Below are 16294 nucleotides of genomic sequence, written 5' to 3' on the forward strand. Positions count from 1 at the left end.
AAATCAATTACCTCAGCAAGTATTGATATGTCTCGCAGCCTGTTTACAATTTAATCTCCAACTTGTCAGAGTCATTATTTTCCTAATCACAACTCTCGCTCTTCTGCGCCTTTGTCTCTGGCTCATGTTTAAGGGAACAAAAAGGTCATAAGCTTGAGCGCTCCCCAGGGCGCAGCCTGCCACTGCCTTAATTATTCCTGTGCAAGAGATGACAAATGAAGTGGATCAAATCAAAGGTGTCAGTAGCTCTTATGACACTAGCCCAGACGCATGGGTTAAAAAAAAAAAGAGGTCAACCTAAAAGGAAAAACTAGTTAATGCCTCCCTGCAATAATTATCTGTGAAACCTCTTTAAGTGGCAAACTGTTGTGGAGAGTCTGGTCATAATTCTAGCCCTCCCTCTCTCTCTCTTGCTGCCTCACTACATTAATGTGAAGAAAATCCATACCTACATCCATTCTATTGATGGGTCATTCAACCGCAATAGATAAAACAAAAAACAACCCAGTGATGTGTCCATTACTCAAATTGCATCCAATCACAATAGTGCCAGACAATATCCTCATGAGTCTAAAGAGTGTATCTCTGATGCTAACCTAGCTAAAATGCAAAAATCAACAAGGAGATCATCAGCAATCTCACCATTTGTATCTTGGCCAGTAATCATTGAGGAATGGAGGCTGCTGCATTATTTACTGGCTAATGTATAATTCAGAGCCAACAGCAGATTTAATGCATAAATAAAGCTGTGATACACTTGCATTAAATGTTTACTCACCAAAATAGGATCTGAAAGTACAAACACGTTAGTACGGTGCCTTTGAAAGTTTCAAATCTGTCACAATTGTTTGTTTTTTTTTCATCTTAGCGACTAGTGCTAAAAGTGTAAATGGTTTGCAGGTGTCAAGACCCGCAACCTCCTTTGTTCACCACAAAGAAACATAAACGGAGATCAAAATGAGACACTCCGATTTCAAAGAACAAGATCTCAATTGCTTCATTTAAAACACAGGCCGGTGGGCAAGAGCTAGCAAGTTTCTCTTTGACAAACACAAACACGATTAGGAAACGTGGTGGAAATCCAAGTTTAACTACTTTTGGCAATAGTTAGAAGTGTTAACTCTTTTTATGATATAATATTTTGGCTAAAAATAGATGCTATTTTGAAAATAAGTCTGATTGTTTATTGCTCTTTTAGCAGCAGTTTTCAAAACACAGTATGTCAACTTGTAGACGAAAGGTTACCAAACATTAAATTATAAATACAAAACAATGATTCACAATTCTTGCAAATTAGAATGATTTACAGAACTGATCAAACATGTCACCCAAAATTCCCTACAGGTCATGCTGTTGACCCGTGTTCAGGTTGGCCTAGTTAACATTGTGCGGTGACTCAAACATTTGTGATAAGACAGTATTTCAACTGCAAGGTGTAAAACTAGAATACCTTGAGGAGAAAAGAAAAAGAAAAAAGTGACCAACAAGATCACACAGTCTACTGAATTGTAAATATTTACCGTACTTTGATATGCCTGCACTTTATTAAAGAATATATGCACAATGCCTGAAAGACATGCAGGTTATTCAATTTAAAATTTAGTTTCAAAGCAACTCAGTCAACAAGGACAATCCCACTAAAGCAATTGCAAGTATATTTAGGACACAATATTCATAATGGACCACAGTAGGGCTGAAAAATCAAATCTAAATCGTGATATGACGTAGTGTGATTATTAAACCGCAAAGGGTGTGATTTAATTAAGTATGTAGTCCGCATGTGCTGCTCGCTGAGCTTACTGTATGTGTGCAACTCTGTTCTCTGTAGTGTAAGACATACTCAAAGCGCACGTGAGTCTAATGAGCTGAGTGCATTACATTTTCAGCGCTCTCGATTAGAGCTGGGTGACATATCGAATATTAACGATATAATCATAATGATTTTGCTGACGATATATGATTAAGCTATATCGTGAATACAGCGATGATTTTAATGTGCTTTGTTTTGGCCATCGCAACAGTAGACTGATTTCACGATCCTTCAGGCTTGCACAATTAATCAAAACAACATCAAAATGGCGATATGTTCAAATGTTTTTATAAAACTGCGAGAGGCTTTGATTAGAGAGAGAATCATGGTCTGTGCGCTTCAGAATAATCGGGTGACGCGCTGTTCTGTGCATGTGCGGGAATCATGGGCATGTGTTTTTAGGGCTTTTAAAGCAGTTCACGTGCATTGCGAAATCAAAAGTTCTACAGGTTCAAGCATTTGCGCAATTCCAAATATTAGTAGACCTAACTGCTACAAGTTAATATATAAATCTTAAATGTGGCTCAGTATAAGAGAAGACAAGATGACAGCGTTTCACCAGATGTGGGACATTATAAATACACATGGCACTTTCAGTCAAAATAAAAGCTCCAGGTGAAGTAGATAGGACACAAATATTTTACTTTCATATAAAAGTATCAAATCTAATACTTAAAATAATAATGATAATTCAGTATTGTATTATAATAATAAACTTGACTGGGTCCCCACAGTAATAATGTCTTAATATGCAATATTCAACTTGTTAATTCAAACTAAATGTTTAAGTAAAAATATATGAAGGTAAACAATGCTTTTTATAACTATGTATCATTGTAAATAAAATATAAATACAAAAACGCATATCAATGAAAATGATTAAATCTCATTCCCCCTTGTGTTCATTTAGTTAAATACTGTAGGGAAACATGCCCATATTATTTTCAAATATATATTTATTCAATGCCTTCAAAATATTGAATCTAATCTTCTACAGTGGCTGTTTGGATGAAATGATGGTTCCTCTGATTTAGTAAATAATAATTTTTGATCCATTTCAGAACAAACACATAATTATCAATATATAGGCCTTTATCGAATATAGTCAATAGGCTGAAAAATATTGAGATATAATTTTAGTCATATTGCCCAGCGCTGCTCTTGATTCACTAATTGCACATTTATTTAATTCTAAATATGTTGGCTGCTTAAAGTTACATTCCATCTAAAGCAGAGGTGTCCAAACTAGGGCTCACGGGCCAACTTTGGCCCATGATGACCTTTGATTTGGCCCGCCTTGCCATAGATGACAAGAGGGAAAAAAAATACGCGTATAAGTGATTTAATTTTTAAAGATGTATGCGTACTTCAATGACCTTTAAATAAGTGCGGGAGCGGGAACTGAAGCAGTGTCAAGAAATGACAGGTAGTAAGGTGGACTCGTGGAACAGTGCATACAGAAATGAAATATGGCTTGAACGCGCACTATACATCGTGCAGCATTTCATATATGCGTGAACGCGACCACTGAGATGCACCCGTGAAGCGGGCTTTATAAAGTCAGGTGAGGGAGCATTTCAATATAAACAACGGTTCCGTTCACTCCAAACACCGCACAACATTACAACAAGCACTATAAGTGAATAGACCAGTACGCTCAAATCCCTTTTCTACCCTGTCAGCTAGACAAAAACAGTAATGCAGTAAATTAATTCTTCATATTTCATCTTCTTATTCTGACTAAAACCCGTAACAGCATTGTTTAATTAAATAATCCTATTACATTTGGCAGTCCCAATAAAGGGTATTATTGAGTGAAATCCAGAACAATGTGAGGCCTAGTTCTATGTTAAGAAATATCTTTAATAACTTGTCACAAAACAAAATTTCCTACTTGATAGTATTACATAATGCCATTATATGTTCATCTCTCCAAAACTCCACAAAACTGCACAGAACTACTGTGTGTTCAATGTGAGGAGATGCGCTGTTCTTAAAGAGACAGTAACCATGTTTTAAGAGACGCTTACATTTTTAGCAGTCATTTTATTCAAAGTGACTCACAAATGACAGACACAACATACATAAAAATTGTATTGAAATCAGTTGTGTGCATTGTGCAAGTATAGGACACTTGATTATTTAAATTTTAGAGGTCTGTGTGTTTTGTAGCATTAATATTTAATTTTAAAATAATACAGTTTGATATATGCAATGTTTACTTTTGGCCCACTGCCTTCAATGAAGTTTGATTTTTGGCCCTTCATAGGAATAAGTTTGGGCACCTCTGATCTAAAGTAACCTCATAATGAAAGAATGGATGAGAGCATTTCTATTCCTTTCTCTCTTTCTTTAGCGTACCACTACAATAAAAGCTTTTTTTTTGTTGTAAATTTGTATAATTATATGGCAGTTCAAATTGCAATCGCAATATTTTTTTTGTCCCAATCGTTCAGCACTGGAGCACAGCAAATCTTCAATACATGGATCACCCACATGGGTTTGAAATTATAGGACGTTTGGGTTACCAGACCAGAGCTTTAAACTCTACCTCCACTCCAAATTTTTAACTGGTTTCTACACTGATGCCAGATCATAGCTCTATGGTTCAGTATGAGCAAGCAAAGAAATGTCCTTCAGCCAAGTACTGACATTTCAGTGCCTCTGTTTTCTTGTCTTAAAGGCACAAAGCACAGACATATGTGACACTTTCCAACTAGGCACCACTGGGACATCAAGGCATGCAAGTGGCCTGAGACTCAAGTTCTCACAGGTTCACACCTCGGCCAACCTGTCAGCTGCAATGCGATGTTCCAGCCCTGGAACATTCCAAAGGTATGTGTGATGTTGAGGGATAGTGCCCAAAACATTGTCAAACAAAATCCCTATCCAAGACACTAAAAATAAGCTTTGGATGGTTGTATGGCTCTTGTTTCTAAACTTCTAAAAATAATGTTGACTGTCAGCATTTTGAGTCAACCAAACAAGGCTGCATAATTGTCAATATATGTTTTTTATTAAAGTACTGTTATGCTTATAACCTCATCAAACTTTTCACATATTTCTTTAGATAAGTTAATTATTGTAAGGCACAAACACTTACATTATAATAGCCTGCATTCAAGTACCTGATAATTAATCTATTTTTACTCTGTCAGAAAGAGTAAAAGCCCTGATGTACTTCCGGAGATGTTCTTCTGGGTTCTTCATTCAGGGATAAAAGAAGTCCAAACAACGGTATACTGTTTGCGAACATTCAGACACCCGCCACTGTGGGAGGCGTTCAGAAGTACAATTAAATATGAGGATGCTCAGTAAAACCTTAACTAACATGACATTAAAATGTGTTAATGACTTCGTGCCTCATTCTATAGCTGTGTCACAAATGACACCAGTGTTTCCCATTAATTGCCTAGACTGTGGTGGCCCGCCACAGTTCCATAAAACCACAAATATTTTTACACTTCTCATAACATAAGACCTCTATCGTTGTGTTTTACGCCGTTGCTTTGGCAAAGCATCTCTCACTCCCAGTCTTACAGGGGAGCAGCCCCCAGACCCCCCAGAGGGTCCAAGGTCCACCCACCACAGTCTCACAAAGCCCTGTGAGAAACACTGCAACACACTATTCACTTATAAAATATACTATGCACTCAGCCATGTGTTTGAATTTTCAAAGTGTAGTATCATTCCAAATGGAACAATTAACTTTTTTTACTACACGGAAGCATTCGCCATTTAACAGCTGACGGAAGTGACGTTTCAAGCGCACGTGATGTGTTGCTGCTAGCTTTAGCACATTAGCCAACCTCAGTTCAATAGTTGTATATTAAACAATGTACATATTCACACAGCTTGGGGTGAAGTAAAGCATTCAACTCATTTGTAAGGTGCTGTATCCACTGAAGTTTTGCCAGTTGTTACATTCTTCATTTTTTATTTTTATTTTGTCAGACCAGTGGCACAGCCAAGTAACGCCCCTTCCACTATCTATGGCAAGCCGCGTGCATTGAGTGCATGAAGTGTCCAACATTCCACTCTGTTTTGATGGTTGAAAAAGTGCATCATCCGGGTAATTAAAGTACATTTCTTTTTGTTGCATTTTCAGTGTAAATGTACTACTCGCACTACTTACACTACAAAATGGAGCAGAATAGTGCAGTTATGAGTTGAATTCACATGAGGTCATTAAAAGAAGCTGTTTTAACTAGTCAACAATGTTGTTTTGCAGAATACAGACAAAAGAATGATAAGCTATCTTACTGTGGGCAGATGTGTGAATGGATTTAGCTGCAGATGGCACATGTGAATGGGCACTTAAGAGGATTTGAGTATATTTGTTTTCTTTGGTAGGCCAATTAAAAAAAAAAAAAAAAAAGAAAAAGAGACATGTTCTTGGAAAATGTCTCTACACAAACGACAGTACAGATGTAGGTCAATTTGCACCAGCTTGCTAATAACTACACTCCGGTGTGTTCATGTTGACTGCTTTTGACTGACTGAACAACATAAACAGAATTAGCTGCCGGCCTCAAAGGTGGAGCTTCAGGTCACACCTACTGATGACGTGGATCAATGGCAGTTGGAAAGTGTTTAGCAGCCGGTAAGAAGTCTTCCTAAAAGCAACGTGGTGATTACGAACCACTGAAACGAACGCAAAAACACCTTTTTGGCTGGATTTTGTTCTAAATGACGTCACGCTTGTTTTTTCTTTGATTTCGTAGGAAGTATATCAGGGCCTTAAGAGAGTAAAAGTCTAGAGTGCTACTTCTGGCAGCTAAGCATAAACAACAGGCTTACTTCATCACATCAGAGGTATCATTATTCAGAAAGTTTGTTCAGATTAATATGAATTGTGTCACAAAAAGACGACGACTCACATAGTTAAAAAAATTGAGAAATAAATCGCCTGTCTATGAACAGCCAATCTAGCTTAAAAGTAAACTGTATTAGCCTCAAAAAGCTGATTAGTCCATTACTAAACGAAATAAGCCAAGACAGGCGATCTGTATTTAATGTTGAGTATGTCTCTCTCTGTTTGATTCAATAGCCCCTTACTAACATTGTGTAGTGTGACTGTAATGTACTAGTGATCTTGACAAATGCTTGTCCACCCACAACAATTAATCACTGCACTGTGGTCATAAATTACATCTTGCTTTTCAGAGTCACATCTAGTAGCTATAAGCTGGTTAGTTAAGCCATCCCTAGAGACAGAGATGGGATTTGAGGTTCAGAGCATCTCCCTACAGTAAAGATGATGTTTCAGAACGGTAATGGAAAATGACGTGTTGTTTCAGTAGTCAGACAAATCTGGAACCTACTCAGGACAACAAAGTTTCCAACCCAACACATGTTTTCAAGATGAAAACACTTGAGGACTGCATTTTTATGTTAACTATCACCAGAAATGTTGTGTTGTTCTACATGAAAAGCTCAATGACAAGGACAAAGTGAATACTAGTAAGGGTGTACAGGCGTAAAAGCATAAAGACTCCATCTGACATCCCTAACAGAGCAGGAAAACAGTGGGACCTGTGGGACCCCGAAACTCACTTTATGACCATGTGCTGGATTAACAGGTCCAGATGTCCCCTCTCACTTAACATGTGCAAGACATCTCGAGTAAGGGCTCAGCTGCTTTAGAGCTTATTAAAAAAATATCAGTTTCAATTATACCCATTATCTTCCCGCGCTCCTCAGGTTTACATTTATTTGACATCAACAAGCCTCTTTGCCGCCAAGATATATGTTTAATGCACAAATCAACCAATTCGATTCTGGAGGTAAGCTGTGCTTAACTGCAAAGGGCTTATCAGGTTAAATTCAAAAGCAACAATCAACCACCTTCTGGCACAGACCGAAAAAAGGAATGAAAAACAATTACGACAAAAAGAATGGTGCTAAAACACACCACACTGTGTACCAGTGAAGCCTAAGGAATGAGTCGAACAAAGACGAGCCTATTACCACACCGATATCAATCTGCTCTTAGTGCTTGCTGCTGCAGAAGCATTCAGACGACTCAGCTGCTTGGGCTGTTTACATTTTGACAGTGTCAGGTCTCTTTGGCACTAGGGCTATAAGCAGGCGCCTGTGGTTACTGTATCTATTATCAAGGGGAAAGTGCCAACACATTCTTGTAAACAAAGGAGAGTCTACCTACAAATTCGTAGAGACAAAGCCAAACCTGAAAATGCTTGAGGCCACCATTCGTAATGAATGAGAGCAGTTCTCACATATCTTTTAGAAACGAAGTCCATTGAATAAGCTTTTAGTCAATCACACATTCATCTGCTAATAACACGTCTTGGCTAAAGGTTGCATTGGGTTTGACTGCAATAACCGCGACATTCTGCGACAATACAAACGCAACAGGAAGCTCGAACATGACATTAATTACCTCTGCCCTTTCTCCAATTCATTAAGCATAACATTACTCTGTCTTGCCCCACAGAACTGAATGCAGAACCATTAAGGCCTCTTCCAACAGAGGGAAGAGAGACGTGCAGTGTAATACCAGCCAGTTCCATCATGCGAGCAGATTAAATAACATGCCTGCCCAAGCCCTGTCAAACATTCAGCAGCCATCACGCACCAACACACTCTCTAAAGAAACCCCTCCATCAGCCCTGCCACACTGCCTTTGATCCAGCTATCGCGACCGTTTGATGCTTTTAAGGTGGGGGATCACTCACAGGCAAATCTGTGTGCAGAATGGTTAAGATATGTTCCCTGACAAAAATGTATCTGTATTGGTTGCATGGATAATTCAATTAAGTGCAAATGGCAAACTCCAAGTGTGTGTGTTTGTGTGTAGCTGCTTCTGTGAAAACACATAGGCTAAATGTTATTGTGCGCTTAGGCATTAAACATTTAGTAGCCTTTCTCGGCTGCTCAAGCAAAGAGCCAAGCAGTTGTTAAGGGAGAAGGATGACACAGTTAATCATACACCCACACACTGCAAATGAAGGCCCGGCACCCAGATGTATCATAATGAGAACATTAAAACATACAGCACTCGTGTTGTTAGCTAGGAGTCATTTAAACCGAGAGAGACCAAAGATGAAGGAGCTCAGACAAGGACATTTGGTAACACCAAACGCTAAAACGTATCCACTAATCAAAATAGGCAACACTTTATTACTTTATTCAAGGTTTATGACACACACACACGACTGACTACAAATGCGGATGATTTCAATTAACAGGCAACGAGTAGGTTGTTTTCACAAATTCAACCTGCAGTCCATGCATTTTAAAGTCATCAAGCTCAAACAGCTTTTCATGAGTGTAACAAAAGACAATGAAAGCATTGTGTTCCTCTCTGTGGTCTTCAGTTCCTCTGCAGGAGATGCTTCACTAAATGTTATATTTCCTTCACCTCAGGCTACCCTCAAAGCCATGGCATGTGTAACAGGGTTTCTGAAAGCTTTTCTTCTCTCTCTCTCTCTCTCTCTCTCTCTCTCTCTCCATTTTCTATGAACCAAAGGATTAGGACAGATACTTTGTACATGGTTATGATAACAGATTACCAATGTCAATATGTCCATCGAGTAGTCAAATTTAATCCAAATCCTTGTGATTTAGCAGACTCTGTGATCGAGGATTTTCAGATATCAGTTCAAGCAACCTCCAAACACTACTTGTAGTTCTGCTTACAGAATGGGATCAACTGATTTGAAGCTTTTGAATCGCAAATTACAATCTTGTTGGACAGGATTAAATGATAAACAACTGGAAAGGAAAAAAACATCCTAGTGTGGGGGATGGGCTGACCACTTTGGCCACAAAGAGTGGGGCCTTCCTAATATAAACAGCTGCGTCTCTTAGCCTACTTGTGCAAAGTAACAAAAATCTGTTATGACTCCCTTAAAAGGCTACAAGTTGGGAAACAAGTGTATTCAGGAGTCACATGAATTTAACGTATGACCAATAAACTAGGGAATACAAGACGCTTCCTTCACATGCACAGCATGGAGATTGAGATCAGATAAGTGAGCATGTGAAACAAAAACTGTTTCAGACAAGCCTTTTCAACCACCCCCCACCTACCCGCACATAACAGCCAAGCTCCTTTGGGTTGTTTTTTTTTTTTACCACCAACACATCACTAACGGCTGAACAACCATATTTGTTACCATCATGGGCCATGGTTCATGTGCTCCAGTTAACAAAGAGAAGTTGGGCTGACTTGGCCATCCCATAGCAGACTTCAACTGGTCAGGCAAGTCTACCAAAACCTCTCCCCTTCTCCCAGGGTTTTTAGTAAACAAAAGGTTATAACTCATTTTCAATCTGTGGAGGATATCTACAGGGGATTACATTGTTGATTACTTTGTAAGTCTTGTAAATAAACAGTTTGCTTAATGTATTGATGATCTTCAGCAGCAATAGCACCTCCAACTCTAAAAGCACCATTTAGTAGTTGCAGATATCCAAGCAAGCATGAATAATTCACCTAATGCAAATGAGAAAATGTAAACACGTGGACGAACTCAAGAGTTGAAACAGCTGAAAATGTATCAAAAACAACAATGTATCCAACTTGATAGACTACCTTCTAGATGTCATAAAGCATCCTTAAAAGATTCCACATTGCTTGTCTCTTTCTACAGCAGTGAAAAGTGAAACATGCAATAAAAAGACAAGCCTACTTTCAACTTGTACGCCCGCAGCAATTGCCAACATTCCAGCTCTATCCCCCATTTACCTTCCCACCCACTCAAGCCCTCTAAACTCCCTCAATCTTTTTTTTCTTTTTTCACACACAGTCAATGTCGCCAAGGCACTACTCACCCGCCAGTATGATGATCTAAGTTCCAATCGGGCTGCTGCAAACAACTTCAAACACAATTCCACGTCTGTTCCCTTCAAACTGACCCTGCCGAACTTCTCGGCCTGGGCCAAAATCCAAGAACCCGAGGTCTGAACAATCACGCGTATACTTTATCCAGAGAGAGCCGATGTCCATACAGAGGAGAAACTGGGCAAATGCCTCAACAAAAGACGACCTCGCTTTACTAATTTATTCGCATTCACACCGCCCCGGGGACTCTTTTCCAAACGCACGCGGTTCCCCCTCCTTCAGCCGTGAGATAACTCCGAAAGCTTTTGACGCTCTCGGAGAAGTAAAGCTTGTTACAGTGCGGTAGTTTGTGTGGAGGGTAGGAAATCAGTGAGTTCGCCGTTTACAGACTCCGCTTCCTTTTTCACACGCGCGCGCTCACACTCATGCGCTCTCTCTCTCTTCTCCTCGCGCTTTCTTTCATATGCGCACACACAACACGTTATCTTTCTCTCTTTCTGTATAACCCCCTCCTCCTCCTCTTCAGCTGTTCAACAGACACATCCACATGGCTGACCTAGTCTTTCTTTATCCAGACACTAGTGAAGGAGAATTACCCCCCCCCCCCCCCAAAAAAAGCGAACAAAACAAAAACATGGACTGGATTCAAATGATTGTCTTCGACAAATGAGCGGACGGGAATCGTGATTGATTGTAAACCGTGGTGATATAGCTAGTAGGCAAAGAAACTGCATCGCTAAGCAAGATGTTGAATCCACATTCACATGGCTGCTGTGAGGAATATTAATGCCCCTACTCCACCTCCACCCTAAGAGATTATTACAAACACATAATCAGAAACACCGCTAAATAGCCTATCAAGAACCTACCGTTCAAATCAACCAGATCCCGACTTTTGATTTTCTGTGTCCAATTATGAGCCTCTAGTTTTTTACTGCTGTTTCGCTGTATAAAAAAAGCCAAATGATTTGCGACTGAGAACAAAACAACCAGTGAAAACTGCTCATACATTGTGTGTTGGTGCTCTAGGTTTTCGCTCTCATTTGCATATTCACATAATGAATTAATTACTCTGTCACCCCCCCCCCCCCGCCAACGTAACAGAATCACGTATTCACAAGTGTGCGTTTCAAAACAAATGATGAACATGAATTCTTTGTTGCTGTTTTGTATATAAAAACTGACTGTGTTTGCATACATTATATATATATATATATATATATATATATATATATATATATATATATATATATATATATATATATATATATATATATATATATATATATAATATTAGAGAATCTAACAACATTAAAGCATTGTAATGATAGACAAAATGTTATCTTGTAAAATCACACACTTGACCATGTCAAAATCAAATATTAGATAATCTAACAACATTAACCCTTAAATGCATTGGAATTTCATCAATCACTCTTATATATTCAGGTCTTTAGAGACCCGGCACATATATCAATAAAACATTGATCTATAAAATACCCAGATAGTGTAAAATGTTCAAACTATTTTCAAGACAATTAGAAAATATCAAAGAGAAAATGCAACAAATCAGAACAAATCTAGAACAGGATTCATTATTTTCACACTGAAATTTCATGAAACGCAACTGTCTGTCAAACACACATTGTACTACACATAAAATATAAGATACACATAAGCTACAAATACGTATTTTCTCAAGCACTTATTGAGTCTAAATAGATGCACAGCTTACATAATTTCAGTAGTATACCCAAATGTCAATAGTCATATTTTACTGTTCATGTGTTACACTTGCTATAGTTTACTTCCATGTTGTTTCTTTATCAAATAGCAATGTCAAATGTAAACCAAGTCAATCACTGAAACAACAGCGCCACCTTGAGTAAGAATTTGTGAAAGCATGTAATATGTATGTGTACACACATATGGGATATAGTATTTATTTGTATGAATATAGTCCTAATTTCTCTTTCAATAAACAAAGAAATAGTTATCATGTGATAGTAAAGTTATATAGATATGAAACAATCATAAAAAATAAATGTATGTGACCCCAGCCAGGTCCCCTAAGCAACCAAATTGGCCCAGTTGCTAGGGAGGGTAGCCTCACATGGGGTAACCTCCTCATGGTTGCTATAATATGTGGTTCTCGCTCTCGGTGGGGCACGTGGCGAGTTGTGCATGGATGCTGCAGAGAATAGTGTGAAGCCTCCACACGCGCTACATCTCCGTGGTAACGTGCTCAACAAGCCACGTGATAAGGTGTGTGGATTGACGGTCTCAGATGCGGAGGCAATTGAGATTCGTCCTCCGCCACCCAGACTGACGCAAGTCACTACGCCACCACGAGGACTGAGAGCGCATGGGGAATTGGGCATTCCAAATTGGGGAGAAAAAGAATAAATAAATAAATTTATGGAAGTGCAAAAAATGACACTATTCCATACCTAGGGTCTCTAAAGGGTCTATAAACCTTTTTTACGTAAACCATCAAATGTTTTTTTTTTTTTTTTTTTTTTTTGCAATTTTGGCATTTTTGTTGTGTTACACTATTTATAAGCGATAGATTGAGGAATACAAAGAGGTGTGGGCACAACTCCAAAAAAATGGACGAGGTACAGGTGGTGAAAGGATGTCTCCGGTCTCAAACGATCCGAGGTATGCGTTTAAGGGTTATAGCATTGTAACAATAGTCTAATAAAATGTTGTGTTGTAGAATCACACACTTGATCATGTCAAAATCAAATATTGTAATGATAGACTGATAAAATATTATTTTATTGAATCACACACTTAATCATATCAAAATCTAATATAGCAACACTAATAAATAGTGTAATAATGATATTCTCCTCTCCGACCAACATCAATGTTATATTTGCAGACGTAGCTAAGATCAATAGGAACTGAGTTTGTTGTACTGCAGGCCCTTTATTGTGCTGCAAACCATGTAGCCTGTCAGCTTTTCAAAAGAAGGAGGTGTCCCTAGTGATCCTAGTGCTGGCAAACGCTCCAGGGGAGCCAGAGACAGTGTGACTTCTGTTTCTCCTGACAATCCTTAGCTCTGCCATTCTCCCACACATACACACACTCACTCACACCCCAGCAGGCTACCTCCTCCCCTCCTGGAAAGCGTTTGAGCTTCACATTCAGGCGTATTTATTACATTTACTCAAGTGCATCCATATTTATCTCCCCGAGCCACCCTGATAGCACTTACAATGTGCCCAACAGGAAACCTGAGTCACTTGCTTATGCAAGATCCTTACTGTGCAAAAGGTAAGATATGTAGAGATGCTGTTTTCAAAGAGATCCCAATCATTGCGATCAGCCAATGAGAGATTAGCTAGTGGCTCATGAAATAAAAAAAACACAACAATGCATTTGACGTTAATTACTGCTGAGGAACGAATCAGGGAGGAAAGTGCATGTATAGACCGTGTTTGTTAGATGAATATTATGCGCAAACAAACACTTCTTCTGGATGGCTGACATTCATGCATGCACATTCGACAGCTGTTTCAGAAAAAATGCAGTGGTAACAAAGCACCCTGATGACTCTAATAAATTTGAAACTAAAGCATGCTGTAAAATGCTTAGCATTTGGACAGATTTATCAAGCAGCACGCAAAACACAAGCTGATTTTTCGGAGGAAATGTAAACCATTCGAGTTGCTTTATGAGACTGAAAGGGAACCAAAATTGTTTCAAGGGTGAATGCTTTGCATTTCATGCACTCAGATGGCTGTTCCACAGGCATTCACAACAGCAGATGAGATCCCATTATCAGGCAGACGAGAACTCCACCTCCAGGATTTCACAGCTCCTCTGTTTATCACATGGCCCTGTCAAGTTGGGCACCATTAACTGATAATGAAAGGAGACAACCGGTGCAGTTACAAGCAATGCATTCTACAAGCCTAAGCATGTATCTGGGAAGCTGACTGTGTCTATTCAGTTCTGCTCTGCATTCAATACCCCATAACAATGCCTCAGCTACTGTACCCTGACCCCTTCACACAAGTGCATTATGGAGGTGGTTTTGCTTAAAATAATTCATTGAATGAATGAGATGTAAATGGTTATTATTGAAACATGCTTATAGTTACTTTAGCTGTTAAATTCAATATTGATCTAATAAATTCTTATAAAGGAATGAAGCTACATCTTAATAAATGGCTGATTTAAATGCTTACTGATGGCTTGACTGTCTTGCACTAAAGGTATTTGAAGTCTATAGATGGACCCTGATTAAAACTCCTTTCCATACTAATAAGTCAGCCAGTAGCTGAAAAACAAAACACAAAAAGAAGAGAAAGAAAATATGACATGGTTGACTGAGCCAAGCTTCTGAGCGCCTTGGCAAGCCTGGGAGGCCCTGGCCCCTTAAGCACTCATATCTAGTAACTTCATTTAATGCATTCACCAGGGATCAGTGGACAAGTGGAAGGGAGACAGAAAAAAGAAAAACATTCAAAGCAAATGTTCCCTGGAATAAGATTCAGCGAGTTATCGAGCAGTAAAAACAGCATGAAGAAATCAAACAATCTTTTACACCATTTCAGGGATAGACAAGATTTATTCCCCCACTTATAAAAACGTTTGAGGAAACTCTACTGCCTAAAACAGACAATTTCAAAGTGATACAAAATAACACTAGTCCGAAGTGCCTGAAAGTTGATCTCAGCGAGCGCCGTTGCCTTTTCTTTTTCTCGCCCTCTTTTTTCCCCAGCGGTCATATTCACACTCTGATGCCTGCCATCAGGAACAAACACTCGTGCTTGCCTTCAACAGACACCAGCCACTTCCACCTCCATTTACTTTTCCTTCAAACACACGCGCACACACTCAATCCACTGACAGGCTCTCTCTGGTAGCTGACGAGAAGAACTCAACTCCAATTTGCCGGGTGCCATTTTAGCATTCTGGCACTTTCAAGATGAGACTATTTTACAAGTTTTGAGACTTAAGCGGGGCGCGGACTGGTGAGCTGAAACAGCAGAGAAGCTGTAAGCAAACCTACTTACACAAAGAATACTGTAATTTTTAAAACAAAAAATCCAGGTTAAGCTCAATCGACAGCATTTGTGGTGTAAAGTTGATTACCACAAAAAATAATTTCGACTCGTCCCACCTTTTCTTTAAAACCAAACAAAACCAATTGGATGGGGCCAATCCATAAACATTAAAATACACAATGTTTCAAAATTAAAGCCACAAGGCGTAAACAATATGCATGTTAACATGATTTAAGTGTGATAAAGTCGCTACCAACCTTTTCTATGTAAAGTTATAGCCAATTTTACAACACTGCCATGACGACATAATGCCGAAAACCCTGTAATCTCGGTAAACAATGAATAAAACAACTTTATGGCTCAAATAATACATGAGTTTAACAGAAGAATTAATATGAGTGCTTTTATAAAATTATAAGCTTCACATTTCTGTCTTTAAACCCTCTAAAAATTGGCCCAAATCACTTCCATTGTAAGTGCCTCACCAGCCACTTTTTCACTATCGGGCCAGTGCTAGACAGGGCTATCAACTGGCCAGCTGGGGCCAATAGCCTTGGACCTCAATCCGCGAGCCCAAAATCGATCTGCTTTCCCACCATCAGGCCAATAGCCCTGCAGCTTTGCCCAAAAACCCACTCTTAACACGTGTCCTGG

The 16294-nt window shown here is 39.0% G+C and overlaps 1 protein-coding gene across 4 annotated transcripts in view; it reads right to left on the bottom strand.

Annotated features, from left to right (window-relative positions):
- Positions 1 to 16294, bottom strand: part of rerea (arginine-glutamic acid dipeptide (RE) repeats a) — a 232275-nt gene that overhangs the window by 145055 nt on the left and 70926 nt on the right. Inside the window, exon 1 of one of the 4 annotated variants that reach the window (XM_051662994.1) lies at positions 10610 to 11012. The exons of 2 other annotated variants lie outside the window; for them this stretch is intronic. The gene's annotated coding sequence lies outside the window, so the exon portion shown is untranslated. Of the gene's footprint in view, positions 1 to 10609; positions 11013 to 16294 lie in introns of those variants that run through there. One more of the 4 variants, XM_051662991.1, reaches the window with a different exon arrangement.

Source organism: Myxocyprinus asiaticus, chromosome 29, assembly GCF_019703515.2.
Source record: "Myxocyprinus asiaticus isolate MX2 ecotype Aquarium Trade chromosome 29, UBuf_Myxa_2, whole genome shotgun sequence".
Lineage (NCBI taxonomy): Eukaryota > Metazoa > Chordata > Actinopteri > Cypriniformes > Catostomidae > Myxocyprinus > Myxocyprinus asiaticus.